The sequence below is a fragment of the Jatropha curcas genome, chromosome 2, assembly GCF_041381405.1.
Source record: "Jatropha curcas cultivar XTBG-Jc1 chromosome 2, XTBG_Jcur_1.0, whole genome shotgun sequence".
Lineage (NCBI taxonomy): Eukaryota > Viridiplantae > Streptophyta > Magnoliopsida > Malpighiales > Euphorbiaceae > Jatropha > Jatropha curcas.
In genome coordinates this window covers 19,070,049-19,088,839 of record NC_143152.1, presented here as the reverse complement: position 1 = coordinate 19,088,839, position 18,791 = coordinate 19,070,049, and the positions used below count along the sequence as shown (strand labels likewise).

At 36.0% G+C, this 18,791-nt stretch overlaps 2 non-coding genes and 2 pseudogenes across 2 annotated transcripts; 2 read left to right on the top strand and 2 right to left on the bottom strand.

Moving 5' to 3' along the window:
- Positions 1 to 3,051: 3,051 nt before the first annotated feature.
- Positions 3,052 to 8,607, bottom strand: LOC149498338 (uncharacterized; annotated as a pseudogene).
- Positions 8,114 to 8,220, top strand: LOC149498339 (small nucleolar RNA R71). The gene has a single exon (XR_016319823.1). It is a non-coding gene; the product is annotated as a small nucleolar RNA R71 (small nucleolar RNA).
- A 4,474-nt stretch (positions 8,608 to 13,081) lies between the features above and the next one.
- On the bottom strand, positions 13,082 to 18,637 carry LOC149498336 (uncharacterized; annotated as a pseudogene).
- LOC149498337 (small nucleolar RNA R71) lies at positions 18,144 to 18,250 on the top strand. Its single transcript, XR_016319822.1, has one exon. It is a non-coding gene; the product is annotated as a small nucleolar RNA R71 (small nucleolar RNA).
- Positions 18,638 to 18,791: the final 154 nt, after the last annotated feature.

The following is an 18,791-nucleotide window of genomic DNA, read 5'->3' as shown; positions in this document are numbered from 1 at the left end:
TGGCAAACTTTCTAACTCTCGAAGGTGCTTTCTCGTGCTCGCGTATATGAATATCGCGCTCGCGTCTTCTGGTCTAATTGCTTCTGACACTCAGATCTGCTTGTCGCGCCCGCGTATATGAATGTCGCGCTCGCGATTAGCTATTCTGGTTGTAGCTTGCGCGCGCGACAATTGGTATTGCTCGCGACGTGGGCATTTTTCTTTGTTGCGACTTGCTTGAACGCGCGAAGGCTGGATCAAGGAATTCTTCCATCTTTTTAACTTGTTTTGACCCTATTTTTGTATAGAACAAGTCTTTGCTCCAACATTGTTCCTGCAATTCACTTTAAAACAAAACAACACGAACAAACGTAAAATGTACAAAAACAATCATGCATTCATGCAATTTATATCGAAATAACATAACAAGATTTGCCCGCTTTGCGAGGCTATCAATTCCCCCACACTTAGCTCTTTGCTTGTCCCTAAGCAAAATATTTATCCTTCTTCCTTGAACTTCATATTGATCATGTTTGTTTTTATTCGTTGATTTAGACTTCTTAAGTAATTTACCAAAGATAAGAGATTTATGCATTTTATGAACCAAGTAGTATAAATGTATATGACATGCAAAAATTTTCAAAATAGCAAATAAAAAATCTAAAGTATAAGAAATCTAGCCATTTTTAAGAAATGAGATAGGCAATCCTCCATCCCTAGAATGCAAAGAATAGGAAGTACTTTAGATAGCATACATGTATTGTTTCTTATCTCAAGGCATTTTTAGGTTGTCTTTTTTCTAACTCACTTAAGTGGTTGCATTTTATGCTACATACCACTTCATTGCTCTTTTTTCTTTTTTTTTTTTTTTTTTTTTTTTTTTTTCTTGTGGTTGCATTTTATGCTCCATACCACTTTGCTATTAAAACAAACGGATTTTCCGTTATTCCCCTATCGTATATTTTTCTCTCTTGAACATACCTTCATCCTTTATTGACTTGAAACATACAAGTTTTTAATTTCTTCCTATTCTTCATTCAAGTTAGGAATCAAGCTTTTCTAAAACAAAAGATAATGTCTAGATAGTTAACTAAAGATTATAATGTGCTATTTGAAAATTTTAATATGTCATATGTAATATATTAACACTTTAAGTTCATCTAAGAATTTAATCTCTTTAATCATGGTATATTATTCAAGACTTCTATTTCAACAAGCAAAATACAAACAAATCAACATGTAGAGACTAAAACATTGAACTAAGGCAAAGAAGTTGACTTTTTTAATTGTCACACATTTTTTTTTTTTAAACATAATAAAAATAATGAAATGTAAGTCTCCCCCACACTTAAAAGCCACAATGTCCTCATTGTGTGAGGGGAAAATGCAAATAAAAAATACGACACATGCATAAACACACAAACAAATACTAAAAATAGAAAGAAAAACTTAAAGGGAAACAGAAAAACCTTAGGCCTCCGGAGAACCTGGAGGCGATGGAGTGAACTGGATGTGTTGATGGTGGAAATATTTCATGCACTTCCGTTCCATCCGTTCGTGGTTTTTCTGGATTGTATGCAGTTTTTGTCCCATGTCAAGAACAGTAATTTGCAAGGTTTCCTGCGATTGCTGTAAAGCTTCCACTTTACTCAACACTTGTTTCCACCCGGCAACTTCATCTTCTTCTTCTTCCGCATGAGAAGATGATGTTACCGGTGCTTTGCCCTTCCGCTGTCTTTGCATATGTGCCTCAGAGGTGCCGTCAGTACGATCGCTTTGCTCGATTCTTGCTTCCCATGGCTTCCAACGATAGTTAACTGTACTGCCAGTTTTTACTTCTTCAACTAAACCTGTCCTTTTCAAGAATGCGCCATCCATATACCGAAAAGTGTCTGTAGGCTGGGGTTGATAAGGTGGAATAGGCATCCGAGCAATATGTGCCAAGATAGGCGCCAGACTACCCACTCCTAAAGTAACTTTGCCTTGATGACGAGAGGCGTTGTATATTGTATCGAGTATTATTCCTGCAACGTCCACTCGTTTTCCCTGTAAAATACAGTCCAAAATAAACAAGCCTCTTGTTTGGACTTTGGATGCTTCCACCCGTCCAAACAAGGCATAACACAAATACTTCTGCAGATATAAAATACTCTCATCTTTTATCCATTTATTTCCAGAATTTCGTGGGGTAAAAGTTGCTTGCCCTGTTAGTTTTTCCCAAACGGAAGATGCATTCCATCCCTTCGGTTTAGGAGGACATAAACTTTTGGGAAATCCTAACCATTCATGCATTTGATCATATCCCACAGTTAATTCTTCTCCATCCACTCTAAATTTGATGGCCATTTCATCTTCATCCACCCAATCAATAGTAGTTAGTAACTCTAAACTTAATTTAGCATTTTCAGGAATTTGTAATTGACTAAATATTTCAAAATTTAGAGTTTTCAAATATTCCTGTACTTTCTCTAAAATACCAGTATTTTGTAAAAAGGTTGGGTCAAGAAGATACATACCTGTGAAAGTGCACTTGGCTAGGCGTGTGTAGCGTTCTCCTTCCGCTATAGTATATATGGGGAAAGGAGCCTTATATCTGGTGGCCAAATCCTTTCGTGCTGGTGCAGAGGAGAAAGATCCTTCCTTGTTCTTCCTAGCCTTTTGCTTAAATGGCATGGTGTGAGTGTGGATGGAGTTATTTGTTGCTCAAGATATGTAGAAAAGAGGGTTGCTGGGAATTGATTTTGCAGCGACAGAGTTTGGGGGTTTGTAAAGAAGGGACTTGAATTTCTTATATAGATGAATTGGGGGAAGGATAGGGTTGAGTAGTTAATGGGGAAGTTGAAAAGGAAGAGTTTTGATTGGATTTGAAAGGTTACTTACAGTTTTTCGCAGGTTTGAATGCCTTGGGAAGGAGAAGAATTGATTGGAATGTGAGAGGGCAGTTGAGAATTTCTGACCGTTAGGAAGTTGCGCCAAAAATTTGTGGAATCGCGCCAGAATTTTTATGGAGTCACGATCGCGTCGGAAAATTCGCGCTCGCGTTCTCGCCTTGCCTCTGCCCTCTGTTGTGCCCTAATCGCGTCCGTGCTTGGGGCTATCGCGATCGCGAGATCGAATCTCTGTGCTTCTGACTTGTTTTGCAGAGAATTCGCGTCCGCACAGATAGATGTTGTGATCGCGAATGGGGATCTTGAAGCTTCTGACTTGTTTTGTGGAGAATTCGCGCTCGCGCGGATGGATATCGCGATCGCGAATTTTGGTTTCCTGCAAAATAAATTACCTGCATACTTCATTTTTTATGAGTTTCCGATTTTTTTTTTATTTTTTTTATATGAAGGTAATATAAAAATATATGAAGGTAATATAAAATAAATAAAATAATAAGTTATAATAAACAAAGTATATTAATTTATTGTTATTATACATACCTATTTGATTCAAAATGTTACCTGTGGTGGATCATCAATCCTATTACCCAAATAAAGCTTACACCGTTGTCCATTGACCATAAATGTGGATCCATTAGATAGATTCTTCAATTCTAATGCTCCATGTTCCATAACTTTGATTACTTCAAACGGTCCACTCCATCTGGACTTCAATTTTCCAGGAAATAGGCGTAATCTTGAATTAAATAATAACACCTGGTCTCCTTCTTGAAATGATTTGATTCGAATTTGATTATCATGCCATTTCTTAGTTCTTTCCTTATATAACTTGGCATTTTCATATGCTAATAATCTGATTTCATCAAGTTCATTCAACTGAAGTTTCCTTTTGTAACCAGCCTTGCTTAAATCAAAATTCAAAGACTTTATTGCCCAATATGCTTTGTATTCCAATTCTAAGGGTAGGTGACATGCCTTACCATAGATTAAACGATATGGAGACATCCCAATTGGTGTCTTAAATGCCGTTCTATACGCCCAAAGTGCATCATCGAGTTTAAGTGACCAATCCTTTCGTGACGAATTGACCGTTTTTTCCAAAATCCACTTAAGCTCACGGTTGGAGATTTCCACTTGACCGCTAGTTTGTGGATGATATGGAGTAGATACCTTGTGATGTACTCCATATTTCCTCAAAAGACTTTCAAATGATCTATTTAAAAAGTGCGTACCTCCATCACTTATGATTGCTCTGGGAACCCCAAATCTGGTAAATAATGCTTTTAAGAATTTTACCACTGTATTGGCGTTGTTTGTGACACAAGCTTGTGCTTCCACCCACTTGGAAACGTAGTCAACAGCTACTAAGATATAACTTTTACCTTGTGAAATAGGGAATGGTCCCATGAAGTCGATTCCCCATACATCGAATATCTCTACCTCGAGTATGTTGGATAAAGGCATTTCATCTTTTCGACTTATGTTGCCAACCCGTTGACACCTGTCACAATGAGACACAAATATACGAGCATCGTGGAATAGAGTGGGCCAATAAAAACCACTTTCCAAAACCTTTGAAGCAGTTCTATTTGCTCCATGATGCCCTCCATATGGACTAGAGTGACAATGCATAAGTATATCTTGTATTTCTGTTTCCCTTACACACCTTCTAATCATACCGTCCATACATATCTTGAACAAGAATGGTTCGTCCCATAAGAAATTTTTAGCATCTGCATAGAACTTCTTCTTTTGTGCATAAGTCATATCTGGAGGTATGATGTTAGAAGCTAGAAAATTTGCAATGTCAGCATACCAAGGTGTGTGAACATGTTGTACTAACATCAAATTCTCATCTGGAAAACTTTCATTTATAATTGTAGTTTCTCCTATTGGTCCTTCTTCATTTTCCAGACGTGATAAATGATCAGCAACTAAATTTTCAGAACCCTTTTTATCTCTAATTTCAATGTCAAATTCTTGTAATAATAATACCCATCGAATAAGACGTGGTTTTGCATCTTTTTTAGTAAACAGGTATTTTAATGCAGAATGATCAGTATAGACTATGACTTTGGCTCCTAACAAGTATGATCTAAATTTATCACATGCATATACTACAGCCAACATTTCCTTCTCAGTAGTTGTATAGTTTATTTGAGTACTAGTTAGAACATGGCTAGCATAGTATATCACATGCAACTTTTTCTCATGTCTTTGGCCTAAAACACAACCAACAGCAACATCACTAGCATCACACATTATTTCAAATGGTAATCCCCAATTGGGTTTTGCTATAATAGGTGCACTTACTAATGCCTTCTTTAAAGTATTAAAAGCTTCCAAACATTCTGGAGAAAAATCAAAAGATGCATCTTTAACAAGTAAGTTAGTTAGAGGTTTAGCAATGATAGAAAAATTTTTTATAAATCTTCTATAAAATCCTGCATGGCCTAGAAAAGATCTTATACCTTTAACCGTAGTAGGAGGAGGTAACTTTTCTATGGCTTCTATCTTTGCCCTATTTGTCTGGATTCCTTCCTTACTTATTTTGTGCCCTAAAACAATGCCCTCATCAACCATAAAGTGGCATTTTTCCCAATTCAAAACCAAGTTAGCACTTTCACATCTTGATAATACAAGATCTAGATTTTTTAAACAACCTTCAAATGAATCACCATACACAGAAAAGTCATCCATAAAGACATCCATAATTTCTTCTATGTAGTCATTAAAAATCGCGGTCATGCAACGTTGAAATGTTGCAGGTGCATTGCATAATCCAAAAGGCATGCGCCTATATGCAAATGTACCAAATGGACAAGTAAATGTGGTTTTCTCTTGGTCATTCGGAAAGATATAAATCTGAAAATATCCCGAATATCCATCGAGAAAACAATAGAAAGCATGACCAGCAATTCTTTCTAACATTTGATCTATGAATGGTAACGGAAAATGATCTTTTCTTGTGGCTGAATTAAGTTTTCTATAATCAATACATACCCTCCAACCTGTAGTGGTCCTAGTAGGAATTAGTTCACCATTTTCATTTTTTACTACAGTCATTCCCCCCTTTTTAGGCACACATTGGATTGGACTAACCCATTGGCTATCTGAAATTGGGTATATTATTCCTGCATCTAGCAATTTGATAATTTCTTTCTTCACTACTTCTTTCATATTAGGATTAAGTCTCCTTTGTCTTTCTGCCTTAGGTATATGTCCATCCTCGAGATTGATATAATGCATGACTCGATTTGGACTTATCCCCTTAAGATCAGAAATTTGCCATCCTATACTCTTAATCCTATTTCTAACAATTTTTAACAAGTCATTTTCTTGATCTATAGTTAATTTGTTAGAAATAATTATAGGAAGAGTGTGATCTTTACCTAAGAAAGCATATCGTAGATGATTCGGTAACTCTTTAAGATCTACTGTTGGTGGAACTTCAATTGATGGTGGTAAAGGCTCATGCTCCCTAAGTAACATTTCAGGTCTTAAATTTATAAACTCCTCTTCTTTATTATTGACATTTTCTTCCTCAAAATTTTCCTTATCTTCCAAAGCAAACATTTCTTGTATGCAGACATCAACTACATCAATTCTCATGCAATTCCCCTCATCCATAGGATATTTCATGGCTTTATCTATATGAAATTCAATGACATCATTACCTATCTTAAGGACTAATTTTCCTTCTGAAACATCAATTAATGCCCTCCCTGTGTTCATAAATGGTCTTCCTAAAATAAGAGGACAATTTTCATCATAAACAAAATCGAGTATGACAAAATCAGTTGGAAAAATAAATTTGTCAACCTTAACAAGTACATCCTCAATGATACCATAGGGTCTTTTAATAGTTTGGTCAGCAAGTTGTAAAATCATATTAGTTCTTTTAACTTCATCCTCTAATCCCAATTTCTTAAAGAGAGATAATGGCATCAAATTAATACTTGCTCCTAAATCACACAGGCATCTAGGAAAATCTACTTTACCTAATTTGCATGGTATAGTGAAACTCCCTGGATCTTTGAGTTTAGTAGGTAACTTACTTGAGATTATGGAACTGCAATCCTCAGTTAGAGTGACTGTCGACACATCTTCCCAACTACGTTTCTTTGAGATCAATTCTTTAAGGAACTTACCGTAATTTGGAATTTGTGTGATAGCTTCCATAAGTGACATGTTGATATGCAAATTTTTCAGTTTATCAATAAAATTTAAGAACTGCTTATCTTGCTCCTGCTTCTTGAGCCTTTGCAGAAAAGGTGGCCTAGATTGATAAATTTTAACGTTGTCCTTCTCCGTGTCCTTTCCTTTTTCTTGTTCTCTTGATCCTGCGCTATTTTCCTCAATGCTCGGTTTACCAACCGGCTCCACATTTGCATTATTCAAAATATTAGCATCAATACCCGAAGGAACTATTTTATCTACTATTCTACCACTTCGCAAGGCAATGGCACTTACATTCTCCCTAGGATTCTTTTCTGTATTACTAGGAAGATTTCCCACTTCACGTGAGGAAATAGCACTTGCAAGTTGCCCTACTTGTACCTCCAAGTTATGTATAGATGATGAATGATTTTTGAATAACTTATCAAACTTTGATTCTAACCATTTAAAGCTATCATCCTGACTACTCATCTTTTGGTTAAATCCCTCCAGAAATTTATCAATTTTATTAGTCAATTGTCCCAGTCTATCTTGATATTGACTACCCTGATTGCCTCTATCCTGATTATCATGGTTTCTCCAAAAAGAGTTATGATAATTACGATTTTCAGCATTATAAGTATTCGAATATGGACCACGAACTTGTCTTTGGACATAATTCACTTGTTCCTCCATAATCGGATGCTTATAATTACATTCATTTGACACATGCCCATTTTGACCGCAATTGTCACACATAAGAGATGTTGATTTACTTATGTTCAAGTTATCAATTTTATAAGACAAAGCAGAAATCTGTGCTTGCATCATAGTTAAGGGGTCTAATTCATGCACTTTCTTTGCTGAATTTTTTGAAGAAGAAGAACACTCATTATTAGTAGTAGAATGACTTACCTGAACCCTTTCAGTTGGCCATATGCTATTATTGTTGGCCATCTCTTTCTAGTAACTCAATTGCATCATTAGTAGTCTTCTTCATTAATGATCCTCCTGCCATAGCATCTATAGTTCCCCTTGTAGATGGTGTTACCCCATTGTAGAAGGTTTGAATCAATATATTTTGGGGAAGGCCATGGTGTGGGCAAACTCGTTGGAGCTCTTTGTAGCGATCCCATGCCTCATATAAGGATTCATTTTCATGTTGGGTAAATGAGGTTATTTCTTTGATAAGCCTAGCGGTTTTTGCTAATGGGAAATACTTAGACAGGAAGGCTTGGGCTAATTCTTCCCAAGTAGTGATAGAGTTTGGTGGTAATGAATTTAACCAAGCTTTTGCCTTGTCTTTCAATGTGAAAGGAAATAGACGTAATTTGATAGCATCTGCTGGTACTGAATTCATCTTGAATGTATCACAGATCTCAAGAAAACTGGCTATATGCGAATTAGGATCCTCATTTGACAATCCGTAGAACTGAACACTATTTTGAAGCATTTGTAATAAAGCAGGTTTAATTTCAAACTGGTTAGCATTCACCGGTGGACGTACTACTCCCTTTTGTGAACCATTTAAGCTTGGAGTAACAAAGTCCATCAACCTCTGTGGCGGATTTCCATCACCCATGACTCTTGAATTTCTTCTTTTCTTTTTCTTCTTTCGTTGTGAAAGGAACTGTTCAATCTCAGGCTGATAATCCTCCAATTCACTGTTTGAAGATCTGGTGCTTGGAATATGGGTTATGTAAATTATGTGTTTCTGCAAAATTTTGAACCAATTATAAGTAAGTATATTAATTAAAACAAGCTGTAAATCATATATAAGAATATTTTGTTAAATGACAGAACACCGGTCCCCGGCAACGGCGCCAAAAACTTGTTGCGTCTCTTTTGAGTTCCCGCAAGTATACGGATCGCAACGTTGTAATAAAAGAACGATCCCACGAGGAACGGGTTGAGTACACTTGCTACTTTATTCTTACTGATATGTTTACAGGAATACAAATATAAAATAGTTCTAAGGAATTTCTTAGTTATTCTAGATCTAATGATTATTCAACTTCAGAGAATAATGTGCATTAAAATGCTTAGAATAATTAATCATAAAGACAAATGTGTAGTAAAATACTTAGACTAATTAATTGTACACAGGATTTTCCTTTTCTATGCAAAAGCTTGTAATATTCAATAAAGAATCTCTTAATTACATATGGTATAATATAATTCAACTTCTCAGTATAGAATTATACTATCTATTATATGTATTTCTACATATAATAAAATCCCTATCTTGTTAAATATTAAACCTAATTCTTATTCTTTGATTATTTCAATAAGACAGATTTAATTTTAACAGAAATAAGTAAAATATGCATATGTAAATTCAATTCAATGAATTAAATCTCTTTGATCTTTACTAAACTATTTCCTTCTGAGAATATAATCTAGTAACTTTGATTAAACAAAGATCAAAAGATAACTTAAGGAATTTTTATTGAATACTACCAATTAAAATTGTTGCTTTGTATAGAAGAATTATGAAGACCAAAATACAGCAAGTCTATAAAATAAGAGAAAGAAGTAATCAAACTCAAGCCTCCGGAGGGCGTCACACCTCGAGGAACTTCTTGGTGTTCTTGGCACAATCAATAACAAGTGACCTTCGTCAATCTTGCTCTAAGTACTACTAACACACTTCTCCTAATACAATCTAAGTGTTTTTGTGAATGTAACTCTGAATAAGAATTAATTCTTTATCTCCTTGTTTCTTCACTTTGATTGCTATTTATAGAGGAGGAGAGTGATGGTGGTTTTGGTAGTGATTGGTTGGCCAAGAGGTGCTTGAGGTGACTTCTCTTGGGAAGAGTCCCGACCTGTGCATGGAAAGATATGATTTTCTGATGAAAAGGCATCAATTACGTCTTCTGGAAATCTCGACTCGCGCTCGCGTATATGAATGTCGCGCTCGCGACTTCTGCTTCAAATGCTTCTGCCTCTCAAAAGTTCTTTTCGCGCCCGCGCATATGGAAGTCGCGCTCGCGACTTTCGCTGGCAAACTTTCTAACTCTCGAAGGTGCTTTCTCGCGCTCGCGTATATGAATATCGCGCTCGCGTCTTCTGGTCTAATTGCTTCTGACACTCAGATCTGCTTGTCGCGCCCGCGTATATGAATGTCGCGCTCGCGATTAGCTATTCTGGTTGTAGCTTGCGCGCGCGACAATTGGTATTGCTCGCGACGTGGGCATTTTTCTTTGTTGCGACTTGCTTGAACGCGCGAAGGCTGGATCAAGGAATTCTTCCATCTTTTTAACTTGTTTTGACCCTATTTTTGTATAGAACAAGTCTTTGCTCCAACATTGTTCCTGCAATTCACTTTAAAACAAAACAACACGAACAAACGTAAAATGTACAAAAACAATCATGCATTCATGCAATTTATATCGAAATAACATAACAAGATTTGCCCGCTTTGCGAGGCTATCAATTCCCCCACACTTAGCTCTTTGCTTGTCCCTAAGCAAAATATTTATCCTTCTTCCTTGAACTTCATATTGATCATGTTTGTTTTTATTCGTTGATTTAGACTTCTTAAGTAATTTACCAAAGATAAGAGATTTATGCATTTTATGAACCAAGTAGTATAAATGTATATGACATGCAAAAATTTTCAAAATAGCAAATAAAAAATCTAAAGTATAAGAAATCTAGCCATTTTTAAGAAATGAGATAGGCAATCCTCCATCCCTAGAATGCAAAGAATAGGAAGTACTTTAGATAGCATACATGTATTGTTTCTTATCTCAAGGCATTTTTAGGTTGTCTTTTTTCTAACTCACTTAAGTGGTTGCATTTTATGCTACATACCACTTCATTGCTCTTTTTTCTTTTTTTTTTTTTTTTTTTTTTTTTTTTTTTCTTGTGGTTGCATTTTATGCTCCATACCACTTTGCTATTAAAACAAACGGATTTTCCGTTATTCCCCTATCGTATATTTTTCTCTCTTGAACATACCTTCATCCTTTATTGACTTGAAACATACAAGTTTTTAATTTCTTCCTATTCTTCATTCAAGTTAGGAATCAAGCTTTTCTAAAACAAAAGATAATGTCTAGATAGTTAACTAAAGATTATAATGTGCTATTTGAAAATTTTAATATGTCATATGTAATATATTAACACTTTAAGTTCATCTAAGAATTTAATCTCTTTAATCATGGTATATTATTCAAGACTTCTATTTCAACAAGCAAAATACAAACAAATCAACATGTAGAGACTAAAACATTGAACTAAGGCAAAGAAGTTGACTTTTTTAATTGTCACACATTTTTTTTTTTAAACATAATAAAAATAATGAAATGTAAGTCTCCCCCACACTTAAAAGCCACAATGTCCTCATTGTGTGAGGGGAAAATGCAAATAAAAAATACGACACATGCATAAACACACAAACAAATACTAAAAATAGAAAGAAAAACTTAAAGGGAAACAGAAAAACCTTAGGCCTCCGGAGAACCTGGAGGCGATGGAGTGAACTGGATGTGTTGATGGTGGAAATATTTCATGCACTTCCGTTCCATCCGTTCGTGGTTTTTCTGGATTGTATGCAGTTTTTGTCCCATGTCAAGAACAGTAATTTGCAAGGTTTCCTGCGATTGCTGTAAAGCTTCCACTTTACTCAACACTTGTTTCCAACCGGCAACTTCATCTTCTTCTTCTTCCGCATGAGAAGATGATGTTACCGGTGCTTTGCCCTTCCGCTGTCTTTGCATATGTGCCTCAGAGGTGCCGTCAGTACGATCGCTTTGCTCGATTCTTGCTTCCCATGGCTTCCAACGATAGTTAACTGTACTGCCAGTTTTTACTTCTTCAACTAAACCTGTCCTTTTCAAGAATGCGCCATCCATATACCGAAAAGTGTCTGTAGGCTGGGGTTGATAAGGTGGAATAGGCATCCGAGCAATATGTGCCAAGATAGGCGCCAGACTACCCACTCCTAAAGTAACTTTGCCTTGATGACGAGAGGCGTTGTATATTGTATCGAGTATTATTCCTGCAACGTCCACTCGTTTTCCCTGTAAAATACAGTCCAAAATAAACAAGCCTCTTGTTTGGACTTTGGATGCTTCTACCCGTCCAAACAAGGCATAACACAAATACTTCTGCAGATATAAAATACTCTCATCTTTTATCCATTTATTTCCAGAATTTCGTGGGGTAAAAGTTGCTTGCCCTGTTAGTTTTTCCCAAACGGAAGATGCATTCCATCCCTTCGGTTTAGGAGGACATAAACTTTTGGGAAATCCTAACCATTCATGCATTTGATCATATCCCACAGTTAATTCTTCTCCATCCACTCTAAATTTGATGGCCATTTCATCTTCATCCACCCAATCAATAGTAGTTAGTAACTCTAAACTTAATTTAGCATTTTCAGGAATTTGTAATTGACTAAATATTTCAAAATTTAGAGTTTTCAAATATTCCTGTACTTTCTCTAAAATACCAGTATTTTGTAAAAAGGTTGGGTCAAGAAGATACATACCTGTGAAAGTGCACTTGGCTAGGCGTGTGTAGCGTTCTCCTTCCGCTATAGTATATATGGGGAAAGGAGCCTTATATCTGGTGGCCAAATCCTTTCGTGCTGGTGCAGAGGAGAAAGATCCTTCCTTGTTCTTCCTAGCCTTTTGCTTAAATGGCATGGTGTGAGTGTGGATGGAGTTATTTGTTGCTCAAGATATGTAGAAAAGAGGGTTGCTGGGAATTGATTTTGCAGCGACAGAGTTTGGGGGTTTGTAAAGAAGGGACTTGAATTTCTTATATAGATGAATTGGGGGAAGGATAGGGTTGAGTAGTTAATGGGGAAGTTGAAAAGGAAGAGTTTTGATTGGATTTGAAAGGTTACTTACAGTTTTTCGCAGGTTTGAATGCCTTGGGAAGGAGAAGAATTGATTGGAATGTGAGAGGGCAGTTGAGAATTTCTGACCGTTAGGAAGTTGCGCCAAAAATTTGTGGAATCGCGCCAGAATTTTTATGGAGTCACGATCGCGTCGGAAAATTCGCGCTCGCGTTCTCGCCTTGCCTCTGCCCTCTGTTGTGCCCTAATCGCGTCCGTGCTTGGGGCTATCGCGATCGCGAGATCGAATCTCTGTGCTTCTGACTTGTTTTGCAGAGAATTCGCGTCCGCACAGATAGATGTTGTGATCGCGAATGGGGATCTTGAAGCTTCTGACTTGTTTTGTGGAGAATTCGCGCTCGCGCGGATGGATATCGCGATCGCGAATTTTGGTTTCCTGCAAAATAAATTACCTGCATACTTCATTTTTTATGAGTTTCCGATTTTTTTTTTATTTTTTTTATATGAAGGTAATATAAAAATATATGAAGGTAATATAAAATAAATAAAATAATAAGTTATAATAAACAAAGTATATTAATTTATTGTTATTATACATACCTATTTGATTCAAAATGTTACCTGTGGTGGATCATCAATCCTATTACCCAAATAAAGCTTACACCGTTGTCCATTGACCATAAATGTGGATCCATTAGATAGATTCTTCAATTCTAATGCTCCATGTTCCATAACTTTGATTACTTCAAACGGTCCACTCCATCTGGACTTCAATTTTCCAGGAAATAGGCGTAATCTTGAATTAAATAATAACACCTGGTCTCCTTCTTGAAATGATTTGATTCGAATTTGATTATCATGCCATTTCTTAGTTCTTTCCTTATATAACTTGGCATTTTCATATGCTAATAATCTGATTTCATCAAGTTCATTCAACTGAAGTTTCCTTTTGTAACCAGCCTTGCTTAAATCAAAATTCAAAGACTTTATTGCCCAATATGCTTTGTATTCCAATTCTAAGGGTAGGTGACATGCCTTACCATAGATTAAACGATATGGAGACATCCCAATTGGTGTCTTAAATGCCGTTCTATACGCCCAAAGTGCATCATCGAGTTTAAGTGACCAATCCTTTCGTGACGAATTGACCGTTTTTTCCAAAATCCACTTAAGCTCACGGTTGGAGATTTCCACTTGACCGCTAGTTTGTGGATGATATGGAGTAGATACCTTGTGATGTACTCCATATTTCCTCAAAAGACTTTCAAATGATCTATTTAAAAAGTGCGTACCTCCATCACTTATGATTGCTCTGGGAACCCCAAATCTGGTAAATAATGCTTTTAAGAATTTTACCACTGTATTGGCGTTGTTTGTGACACAAGCTTGTGCTTCCACCCACTTGGAAACGTAGTCAACAGCTACTAAGATATAACTTTTACCTTGTGAAATAGGGAATGGTCCCATGAAGTCGATTCCCCATACATCGAATATCTCTACCTCGAGTATGTTGGATAAAGGCATTTCATCTTTTCGACTTATGTTGCCAACCCGTTGACACCTGTCACAATGAGACACAAATATACGAGCATCGTGGAATAGAGTGGGCCAATAAAAACCACTTTCCAAAACCTTTGAAGCAGTTCTATTTGCTCCATGATGCCCTCCATATGGACTAGAGTGACAATGCATAAGTATATCTTGTATTTCTGTTTCCCTTACACACCTTCTAATCATACCGTCCATACATATCTTGAACAAGAATGGTTCGTCCCATAAGAAATTTTTAGCATCTGCATAGAACTTCTTCTTTTGTGCATAAGTCATATCTGGAGGTATGATGTTAGAAGCTAGAAAATTTGCAATGTCAGCATACCAAGGTGTGTGAACATGTTGTACTAACATCAAATTCTCATCTGGAAAACTTTCATTTATAATTGTAGTTTCTCCTATTGGTCCTTCTTCATTTTCCAGACGTGATAAATGATCAGCAACTAAATTTTCAGAACCCTTTTTATCTCTAATTTCAATGTCAAATTCTTGTAATAATAATACCCATCGAATAAGACGTGGTTTTGCATCTTTTTTAGTAAACAGGTATTTTAATGCAGAATGATCAGTATAGACTATGACTTTGGCTCCTAACAAGTATGATCTAAATTTATCACATGCATATACTACAGCCAACATTTCCTTCTCAGTAGTTGTATAGTTTATTTGAGTACTAGTTAGAACATGGCTAGCATAGTATATCACATGCAACTTTTTCTCATGTCTTTGGCCTAAAACACAACCAACAGCAACATCACTAGCATCACACATTATTTCAAATGGTAATCCCCAATTGGGTTTTGCTATAATAGGTGCACTTACTAATGCCTTCTTTAAAGTATTAAAAGCTTCCAAACATTCTGGAGAAAAATCAAAAGATGCATCTTTAACAAGTAAGTTAGTTAGAGGTTTAGCAATGATAGAAAAATTTTTTATAAATCTTCTATAAAATCCTGCATGGCCTAGAAAAGATCTTATACCTTTAACCGTAGTAGGAGGAGGTAACTTTTCTATGGCTTCTATCTTTGCCCTATTTGTCTGGATTCCTTCCTTACTTATTTTGTGCCCTAAAACAATGCCCTCATCAACCATAAAGTGGCATTTTTCCCAATTCAAAACCAAGTTAGCACTTTCACATCTTGATAATACAAGATCTAGATTTTTTAAACAACCTTCAAATGAATCACCATACACAGAAAAGTCATCCATAAAGACATCCATAATTTCTTCTATGTAGTCATTAAAAATCGCGGTCATGCAACGTTGAAATGTTGCAGGTGCATTGCATAATCCAAAAGGCATGCGCCTATATGCAAATGTACCAAATGGACAAGTAAATGTGGTTTTCTCTTGGTCATTCGGAAAGATATAAATCTGAAAATATCCCGAATATCCATCGAGAAAACAATAGAAAGCATGACCAGCAATTCTTTCTAACATTTGATCTATGAATGGTAACGGAAAATGATCTTTTCTTGTGGCTGAATTAAGTTTTCTATAATCAATACATACCCTCCAACCTGTAGTGGTCCTAGTAGGAATTAGTTCACCATTTTCATTTTTTACTACAGTCATTCCCCCCTTTTTAGGCACACATTGGATTGGACTAACCCATTGGCTATCTGAAATTGGGTATATTATTCCTGCATCTAGCAATTTGATAATTTCTTTCTTCACTACTTCTTTCATATTAGGATTAAGTCTCCTTTGTCTTTCTGCCTTAGGTATATGTCCATCCTCGAGATTGATATAATGCATGACTCGATTTGGACTTATCCCCTTAAGATCAGAAATTTGCCATCCTATACTCTTAATCCTATTTCTAACAATTTTTAACAAGTCATTTTCTTGATCTATAGTTAATTTGTTAGAAATAATTATAGGAAGAGTGTGATCTTTACCTAAGAAAGCATATCGTAGATGATTCGGTAACTCTTTAAGATCTACTGTTGGTGGAACTTCAATTGATGGTGGTAAAGGCTCATGCTCCCTAAGTAACATTTCAGGTCTTAAATTTATAAACTCCTCTTCTTTATTATTGACATTTTCTTCCTCAAAATTTTCCTTATCTTCCAAAGCAAACATTTCTTGTATGCAGACATCAACTACATCAATTCTCATGCAATTCCCCTCATCCATAGGATATTTCATGGCTTTATCTATATGAAATTCAATGACATCATTACCTATCTTAAGGACTAATTTTCCTTCTGAAACATCAATTAATGCCCTCCCTGTGTTCATAAATGGTCTTCCTAAAATAAGAGGACAATTTTCATCATAAACAAAATCGAGTATGACAAAATCAGTTGGAAAAATAAATTTGTCAACCTTAACAAGTACATCCTCAATGATACCATAGGGTCTTTTAATAGTTTGGTCAGCAAGTTGTAAAATCATATTAGTTCTTTTAACTTCATCCTCTAATCCCAATTTCTTAAAGAGAGATAATGGCATCAAATTAATACTTGCTCCTAAATCACACAGGCATCTAGGAAAATCTACTTTACCTAATTTGCATGGTATAGTGAAACTCCCTGGATCTTTGAGTTTAGTAGGTAACTTACTTGAGATTATGGAACTGCAATCCTCAGTTAGAGTGACTGTCGACACATCTTCCCAACTACGTTTCTTTGAGATCAATTCTTTAAGGAACTTACCGTAATTTGGAATTTGTGTGATAGCTTCCATAAGTGACATGTTGATATGCAAATTTTTCAGTTTATCAATAAAATTTAAGAACTGCTTATCTTGCTCCTGCTTCTTGAGCCTTTGCAGAAAAGGTGGCCTAGATTGATAAATTTTAACGTTGTCCTTCTCCGTGTCCTTTCCTTTTTCTTGTTCTCTTGATCCTGCGCTATTTTCCTCAATGCTCGGTTTACCAACCGGCTCCACATTTGCATTATTCAAAATATTAGCATCAATACCCGAAGGAACTATTTTATCTACTATTCTACCACTTCGCAAGGCAATGGCACTTACATTCTCCCTAGGATTCTTTTCTGTATTACTAGGAAGATTTCCCACTTCACGTGAGGAAATAGCACTTGCAAGTTGCCCTACTTGTACCTCTAAGTTATGTATAGATGATGAATGATTTTTGAATAACTTATCAAACTTTGATTCTAACCATTTAAAGCTATCATCCTGACTACTCATCTTTTGGTTAAATCCCTCCAGAAATTTATCAATTTTATTAGTCAATTGTCCCAGTCTATCTTGATATTGACTACCCTGATTGCCTCTATCCTGATTATCATGGTTTCTCCAAAAAGAGTTATGATAATTACGATTTTCAGCATTATAAGTATTCGAATATGGACCACGAACTTGTCTTTGGACATAATTCACTTGTTCCTCCATAATCGGATGCTTATAATTACATTCATTTGACACATGCCCATTTTGACCGCAATTGTCACACATAAGAGATGTTGATTTACTTATGTTCAAGTTATCAATTTTATAAGACAAAGCAGAAATCTGTGCTTGCATCATAGTTAAGGGGTCTAATTCATGCACTTTCTTTGCTGAATTTTTTGAAGAAGAAGAACACTCATTATTAGTAGTAGAATGACTTACCTGAACCCTTTCAGTTGGCCATATGCTATTATTGTTGGCCATCTCTTTCTAGTAACTCAATTGCATCATTAGTAGTCTTCTTCATTAATGATCCTCCTGCCATAGCATCTATAGTTCCCCTTGTAGATGGTGTTACCCCATTGTAGAAGGTTTGAATCAATATATTTTGGGGAAGGCCATGGTGTGGGCAAACTCGTTGGAGCTCTTTGTAGCGATCCCATGCCTCATATAAGGATTCATTTTCATGTTGGGTAAATGAGGTTATTTCTTTGATAAGCCTAGCGGTTTTTGCTAATGGGAAATACTTAGACAGGAAGGCTTGGGCTAATTCTTCCCAAGTAGTGATAGAGTTTGGTGGTAATGAATTTAACCAAGCTTTTGCCTTGTCTTTCAATGTGAAAGGAAATAGACGTAATTTGATAGCATCTGCTGGTACTGAATTCATCTTGAATGTATCACAGATCTCAAGAAAACTGGCTATATGCGAATTAGGATCCTCATTTGACAATCCGTAGAACTGAACACTATTTTGAAGCATTTGTAATAAAGCAGGTTTAATTTCAAACTGGTTAGCATTCACCGGTGGACGTACTACTCCCTTTTGTGAACCATTTAAGCTTGGAGTAACAAAGTCCATCAACCTCTGTGGCGGATTTCCATCACCCATGACTCTTGAATTTCTTCTTTTCTTTTTCTTCTTTCGTTGTGAAAGGAACTGTTCAATCTCAGGCTGATAATCCTCCAATTCACTGTTTGAAGATCTGGTGCTTGGAATATGGGTTATGTAAATTATGTGTTTCTGCAAAATTTTGAACCAATTA